Here is an 8,256-nt window from a genome sequence, read left to right on the forward strand (position 1 = left end):
ACATATAGGATTGTGAAAATTTCCATCCCATTTACTAAGAAGCTGAAGAAGAAGTCCATGATGTAGATGAGGGTTACATATAGTATGAGCAGCATCACCCTTCACTCTGTCACCAAGACCTCGTCTGGCAATGCCCAGAATGATACCAATTAGTCTCTGACCAATCTCACGGTTTGGATGGAATTTCTCCTTATATCAGTGGTCAGTGTAGTGGTCCCTTACATTGGTGACCAATGGGAGAAGGACCCTCTTATATGTCATCAGTGGGAAGACTGCCCTCCTTACAGATCATTGATGTCAGTTGTTACTGAGAGACAGAAATTGCTCAAGAAACCCCTAGAACCCTTTGGAGGAACCCTGGCTGAGAAAGGCTGGACTAGGCAGTAATATATTTCTATCCCCCTTGGTGGGAGTGGAGATGACCCATCTATAAGGATATACAGTACATACACACATAGCACAAGGCCGTGTTCACACTACGAGACGTTTCTCGGGGCTGAAGGTCCTCTGAGCTCCACAAGGTGGTGATCTCACTTATACCATAGAGAAAGGAAGTCTCTATGGAAGACAGGAAGTGATGTCAGGGACATACAGGAAGTTCCGGGTGAGAGGTGAGTCGGGATGAAGTAGAGAGAAGACGTTGCTGGAATTGGCAGCTGATGAGGTAATAAGATCTTATCTTCTATTTACACCCAGTAACCCCGTCAGGTCCGTCCTCTTCCTCCATAGTCACTGTGACGTCTTTTATCTCCAGCAGATGATAATACACACCTATACCTCCCAACTGTCCCTGATTTGGAGGCACTGTCCCTCATTCACAACAAAGTTCCTCTTTCCTCCTCATGTGTCCCTCATGTTGGTCTGATCTATATACATGTATTTAAAATGCACTATTTATCTATCAAAAAGTCTTTCCCGATGCTAAACCTTCCATCCAATTTCTAAATTTTTCTGCTGCATTTGTAAATTCCAAAAGCCAATATAAAGGAATATTAGTGGTAAAAATGCACTTGTGGGTTTAACCGATTTTTTAAAAATGTTTCTCCATTAGGGGGTGTGTCCTATGCCTACATACTTTTGCTAATAGAAGTCCCTCATTCCCATCTCAGGAAGTTTGGAGGTATGTACACATATATAGTGTGGAGTCGTACATTAACCCCTTCAGGGTCAGAACATTCCCCCACTTACGGGGCCGGAACATTCTCTTCATTTCGGAAATGCGTTTTTTTTTTCCAATCTAATTCAGCTTTTCCGTTCATAATAACAGATTATACAATAATTCGGGATGGAGGTTTTATTAAGAGGTGTATTTATAATTAGGGATGCTCCAAAATTTAATTGGCCAAAACATATTGTCCCAAAATGGTGTTTTCAGCATATTGCCGAAAGAAAAAAAAGTGCAGATAATTGCACATACGCAGTGGCCGTGCCTTCGGGGGTCCGCCCATTGCGGGGTGTCATCCTGAAGGCTCAAGGTCCTGACCTGCCCTCCCTCCTCTCCTTGCAGAGTGGTGATCTTCCTGTGTCAGGGAGCTGAATTGCTTGAGCCGCAGTAACAAGGTCCCGCCTCCCGTGATAGACGGCACACTGATCCAATGCCGGGACATCGAATCAGTGTAACGTGGTCACTGGAGGCGGACATTGTTTTTTTTTTTTTTAAGATATTTATATTGGATTTAAGACAAACCAACAAACAGAAAGAAACACAAAAAACAACAACAATACCACCAGACAATCTGGTCATAAACAGTAGGCAATATGCTCCAACATAGAAAAATAAACAGATATCAGTGCAAAGATATAAAGTAGGCACAATGGTAAAAGGTTCAGGTGTATTACCAGGGCATAGATCCCTGGGGCACGGCCCATCAATGGTCAATCAAGAGTAGTACAATCAGTGCTGGGAGAGGGTTAGCGGACTAGCCAACCATCTACCCCAAATATTGTGGAAGGTTTTGTTCCTTTTCTGGAGTTCAAAAGTTAGTTTATACAGTGGGATAGAATCATTAATAAGTTTTACCCAGAGGGACCTCAGAGAGGTCTGTGCGCCCTTCCAGGACAGTAAAATAGCTTTTTTAACATAGAAGTAGAGTATGCGGAGCAGTCTCTTGGCATGTGATGATAGGTGTAATTTGCCAAAATAGGCAGTTCTTGGGGTGGATTATGTTTGGGAGGCCTAGCGCCGATGAGATGAAAGCACCCACTTCCTCCCAGAAGTCCCGGAACTACTGGGCATGACCAGAAGCAGTGTAAGAAATCGGCCTCCTGACCACAGCTGCAGAAACAGGCAACCGAGGCCAGGAGACCCATCCTGTGTAACCTAGCCGGAGTGATGAAAAATGTTGACCTGTATGACGCGGTGCCGGAAAGCAATAACTGAAGTTTTATACGTATCACTAAATTCTGACCGGTCCTCGTCTACCAGGGAGAGGTCCAGAGAGGTCCACTTTACCTGAGCTTTGTGATACCTGGGGTTAAAGTCAGTCATTAGGGCTGCATAGTAGGTGGAGACAAGTTTAGTGGGATCGTCCAGGGAGCCAAACTGGGCATGAATAGCGTGCCTGAGCTGGTTGTAATAAACTAGGTACGATCTTGGTAGATCGAAGTCTAAACATAGCTAAGAAAAAGATTTAAAGCCCTGAGCGTTGTACAGGTGGCATACATATTTAACCCCCTTGGAGTACCAGCGATTGGGATCAGGAAGGGAGTACAGTTCCTGCAGATTAGGGTTGAACCACAGGGGGTTGTTGGGAGATTTCAGCCAGGTGTGTTTGGATACTTTCGTGACAATTATAGAGGAAAGGGAAGTGGCAAGTAGAGAGGTGCCGGGGCGATCAGGGACCCGGCCTCTGTAGATAATATTATGTAGGGTTTCCAGGGAAGATGCGATGGCTCCCCCACGTGGAGGTACAGGCATTGGCCGGAACTGGGCACAGCCAATCGCGGATGTGCACCAGCTGGGATGCCAAGTAATATAGGAAGAAGTTAGGAAATGCCAAGCCCGCCAAGTGCACTGGTAACCGTAGTGTTTCAAGTGCTACCTTGGGGGAGCCAGAGGCGGGACATTGTTACTGTGGCCCAGGCAATTCAAATCCAGCTCCATGACACAGGAAGATCGCCGCTCTGATCCAGGCACAGGCAGGCTGCATCTGACAGGCACTGGTAGGCTGCATCCCACAGGCACTAGCGAGGCTGCATTGATCTCTTGTATCATGTCTGCAGTCTCTGACCATCTCCTGTATCATGTCTGCTAGAGGTACATCGAATCAACATTTTTTTAGTATTATTAGCAGTGTGTTTTAAGTAAGAGATTGCAGACATTATACAAGAGATGGTTAGAGACTGTGTGCATGATACAGGAGATGGTTAGAGACTGAGGACATGATACAAGAGATGCTTAGAGACTGAGGACATGATACAAGAGATGGTCAGAGACTGAGGACGTGATACAAGAGATGATTAGAGACTGCCCAGGGTTCAGAGTGCAGTGGTCAGAACAGGCTTTCTCCAGGTCTTCTACTGACATTAATTAGAGAGAAAAGTATCTCCTGTACGGTTCTCTCCTTGACATATCGTAGAATGAAGCCGTATTGTTCTTTCAGTGTCATCATCCCGTGTTCTGTCCATTTCCACACCGACACCAACATCTCCTCCACCATCCCACTGTATTTGTTGTCTAACCATGTTTCCAATGATGGAGATCCAGAGACTGACCGGAGTCTTCTTCTCCATGTCACCAGACCACCTCTTCCTCTACTATTGGGGTGCTGGGCCTTTCTATGACTACTCAGGACCCCCAACCTCTTCTATAGGATTGTGAAGATTTCTATCCTATTTACTAAGAAGCTGAAGAAGATGTCCATGATGTAGATGAGGGTCACATATAGTATGAGCAGCATCACCCTTCACTCTGTCACCAAGACCTAGTCTGGCAATGCCCAGAATGATACCAGTTAGTCTCTGACCAATCTTGCGGTTTGGATGGACTTTGGATGTCTTTTGTTGTACAGATCCCTCATGTTCCCCGATACGAGCTCATGCATTGGACTTGTTCAACTTTCCAACCAGGAGGGAGTGGACTTGGCAAGATTCTCTCCCCATGTTGAGGGTATATGGTTTGGTATGGTTCAGGAGGAGGCATGCTCACTCCCCACCCCCCACTCTTCCCTGCCCAGTCAGACTGCATGCTCTAATAAGGGTCTAGTATGAATTTCTTGGTGGTGGGGGGTCCATACAGGTTTTTTATACTTTTATTAACAATACATTCACCGGCCAACCAGCAAATCCCCAGTTGACAGCTGAATAAGCCTGGTGGGTGTACATCATTGGGTGTTAGGACACTTGTGGCAACCAATTGCCTAAACAAGCCAAATTATGTTCAAACCCAGAGCTCATTTTAAGTGGTCGCTTTATTGGTCCATTACATTGGTGACCAATGAGAGAAGGACCCCCTTATATCAGAGGTCAGTGGAGAAGGACATTCTTACATCGTCATTGGAGGGAAGACCGCCCCCCCCCCCCCCCCCCCCCCTTACAGATCATTGATGTCAGTTGTTACTGAGAGACAGAAATTGCTCAAGGAACCCCTAGAACCCTTTGGAGGAACCCTGGCTGAGAAAGTCTGGACTAGGCAGTAATATATTTCTCTCCCCCTTGGTGGGAGTGGAGATGACCCATCTATAAGGATATACAGTACCAGAGGCGGCTCTAGGCTGTGTGAGGCCTCAGACAAAACTTGGACATGAGGCCCCACTCACACCCATAATAGGAAAAATGATTCAAGTGATAAAATGTATACATTTCATATATAAAGAGCCGTAAATCCTTTGAACTATGAATTCACCGTTTCTAGAATTTTCTCTCACCAATTCTTCTTTAATCAAAGATCATTAAACATTGGATATGTATATATATATATATTACACACAAATATAGATACAATTTGTGCGGCTGCAACGAGCAACAAAACCCATATTTCTCCATTTACATTAAGGTCAGGGTAATATAACCCAACCAGCACAGAGTTCCCCCTTACATCAGAGTCTGCAGGATTCCCCCTTACAGAGAAAGGGGACCTTTGATGTAAAGGGACTTTCTTGTAAAGGGGAACTCTGATGTAAGAGGGGGCTCTGGTGACCAGAGATCACCTTATATCAGAGTGCACAGCATTCCCATTTACATTAGAGTTTCCCTTTATATCAGGGTCCACAGAGTTCCAAAGGGAACTATGATGTGGGGGGACTCTAGTGACCACAGACCACCTCCCGCAGAGTTAATGCATTAAGGACAGGGGGGTTACTGATATAAGGGGGAACCTTTATAGCAGTGCTCCCTTTCCTTACTGTATTCACTCCACCCTTACATCACTGATCCCCCTCCATCTGGCCTCCTCTCAGGTGCACCGTGCAGGGCTCAGTCAGATGGTCCTCTCTGGACTTCAGCTTGGTGGCTCCTATATTCTTCTCTCCACAGTCCACACACGTCTGACTCCTCCCGTGACCCCTGTCCTGGCAGCACTCCCACTCTTGACTTCACGATACAGGAGATAGTCAGAAACTATACAGACATTCACCTGTGTCCAGTCCTAAGCACACCACCCCTGTCATCTCTGGTCTCCTCCCAGCATCTTCATGCCCCTCTGAGCACTCGCTGCATACACAGTACAGAGTGCCAGGCACACACGGTGGATGAAAAGGAAGATGTCAGCAGCGCCCTCATTGGATACAGGGCTGCAGAGCCCTGTTGTGATGTAACATCTGATTGGCAGAGTGTGTGGTGGACGGGGCAGTGAGTGAAAGGGGAGCTTGGGGGAAGAAAGTTCTTGTTAGGACATTCGGCCCCGGAATTTCCTACAGCCAGTCCGGCCCGGGGTCACCAACCAGGGGACATTTTCTCCCACACATATGGTAGGCAAATTAGGTGCCCGCAATGCCCCTGTAGGCGACCACCTAACTTTCCAAATTAGAGAGCCGCCTCTGTACAGTACATACACACACAGCACAAGGCCGTGTTCAGACTATGAGATGTTTCTCTGGGCTGCAGTTCCTCTGATCTCCACAAGATGGTGATCTCACTTCTACCATAGAGAGAAGTCTCTATGGAAGACAGGAAATGATGTCAGGGACAGACAGGAAGTTCCGGGTGAGAGGTGAGTCGGGAGGACTTAGAGAGGAGACATCGCTGGAAGAAGCAGTAGAGGAGGTAATAAGATCTTATTTTCTATTTACACCCAGTAACCCCGTCATGTCCGTCCTCTTCCTCCATAGTCACTGTGACGTCTTTTATCTCCAGCAGATGATGATACACACATATATAGTGTGGAAACCTAGATTAACCCCTTCAGGGTCAGAACATTCCCCCACTTACAAGGCCAGAACATTCTCTTCATTTCAGTTTATACTAATGGATTATACGATAATACGGGTTGGGGTTTTTTTTTTTTTTTTTTTTTAGAGGTGGACTTATGATATGTGTGTTTGATTTTATAATCTTTATGGAGAAGGAAATAACTATTCCTGATGTCTGTGAAGGTTCAACACAAGGGATGTGTTTGGATGATGACTTTATCTTTGTAAGTATCAGGTGATGTCACTGTCTGTTTCCCTATGTAGGAGTATTTAGAAGGACACAAGGATCTCTACAAGGACGTCATGATGGACAATCAGCCGCCCCTCACATCACCGGGTAAGAGGAGACTTTATTGTAAAGGAGAGAGCAGTACGGAGGCTCCACCTAGATCCCCCATCATCTGATAAACACATAGAAACAATGGATTCAGTCAGTGTGTGTGTTTCCTACAGATGGATCCAGTAATGGGAACCCACCAGAGAGATGTCCCCGTCCTCTGTATTCCCGGGATTATTCCACACAGGAAGGTCACACCATCCCCCACCATCATCAGGTACAATCACTGATCGTATCATTAGGATCTGTACATTATCTGCATTGTTACCATTGATGTCATTTTTATTTTATATTCAGAGTGGAAACCTGAGAGATCCTAAAGTTGAGGTTAAAGAAGAGATAAAGGAGGAGGATGATGAGGATGGGGTGATTGAGGAAGAACACACCATCCCCCACCATCATCAGGTAGATGAGTGACAATTATTGGTAGTTCTGATTTATACACAGCGTGTTTGTTACAATGAATGTTTTATTATATATTCAGAGTGGAAACCTCGGGGATGATAATATTGATGTAAAAGAAGAGTATAAAGAGGAGGATGAGGAGTATGGAGTGATGGAGGAGTTTTTAGAAGGACACAAGGATATGATGGAGCCACCTAATACCAGGATCCCACCAGAGAGATGTCCCTGTCCTCTGTATTCCCGGGATTCCACACAGGAAGGTCACACCATCCCTCCCTTTTGCAAGGTTGGTGGGCCGGAGGTTATAAAACACACTTATACTGACAATGTGTGGATTTTTTATGTGATGTCACAATAATAAAGCTTATATCTTACAGATGATATTCTCTCTCATTCTCTTGGTTTAGAGTGGAGATCCAATCGATATAGAATTTGAGGTGAAATCAGAAGAAGAAGAGACGTATGTGAGGGATGATCAGCAGTCTATGGAGGAGGATGGAATAACGGGGACATTTATAGAGGAGGACACTCCTACAGAGATCAGCACAGGTGGGTCATTAACACTAAATCCATTCCTCCACCCATACTGCTCACTGATTGGTCCAGAGTTGGGCGGGGACTGGGTGATATCAGCCTGTAATCCCCTGGTCACTTTCCTGAGCTGTGTTCCCCGTCCTGTATTCCTGTATTTCTCTCGGATAATTTTCCTTCTCTGTGCTGCAGACACAATTTATGTCTCTAGACTGGATTTATGGAGATTCTGGGGTTCAGCTGGCAGCAAAATGTTCTTGCGCCCCCAAAATGTTCATGCCCCATACCCGGGTCTAGTGAGATCTCTGATAGAACAATTCTCCCAGGATTACTTGCTCTGTTATTTGCTGTCTGTGCCGGGTGGAGGGATATGTCTGTATAGTCTCAGACCCAAGTCACGGAGTGCAGTCTCAGGAGAGGGGAGGCAGCGGTGTGGGATCTCTGCAACTTGTCTCATGTAAACATTTCATCTTCCACTGATTACTGAATACCAATATTATGAGTCCTGACCCTTACACCAGGGCTCAAAATTTCAAGTCCTGAGCTACTAGCCAGACCTTAAGGGTTACCCGCCACCAGTTGCCTAACCCAACCAGTCTCCGCCCCTAAACACACCCTCATAAATTATCTTATGAA

This window comes from Rana temporaria (assembly GCF_905171775.1).
Source record: "Rana temporaria chromosome 4 unlocalized genomic scaffold, aRanTem1.1 chr4h, whole genome shotgun sequence".
Lineage (NCBI taxonomy): Eukaryota > Metazoa > Chordata > Amphibia > Anura > Ranidae > Rana > Rana temporaria.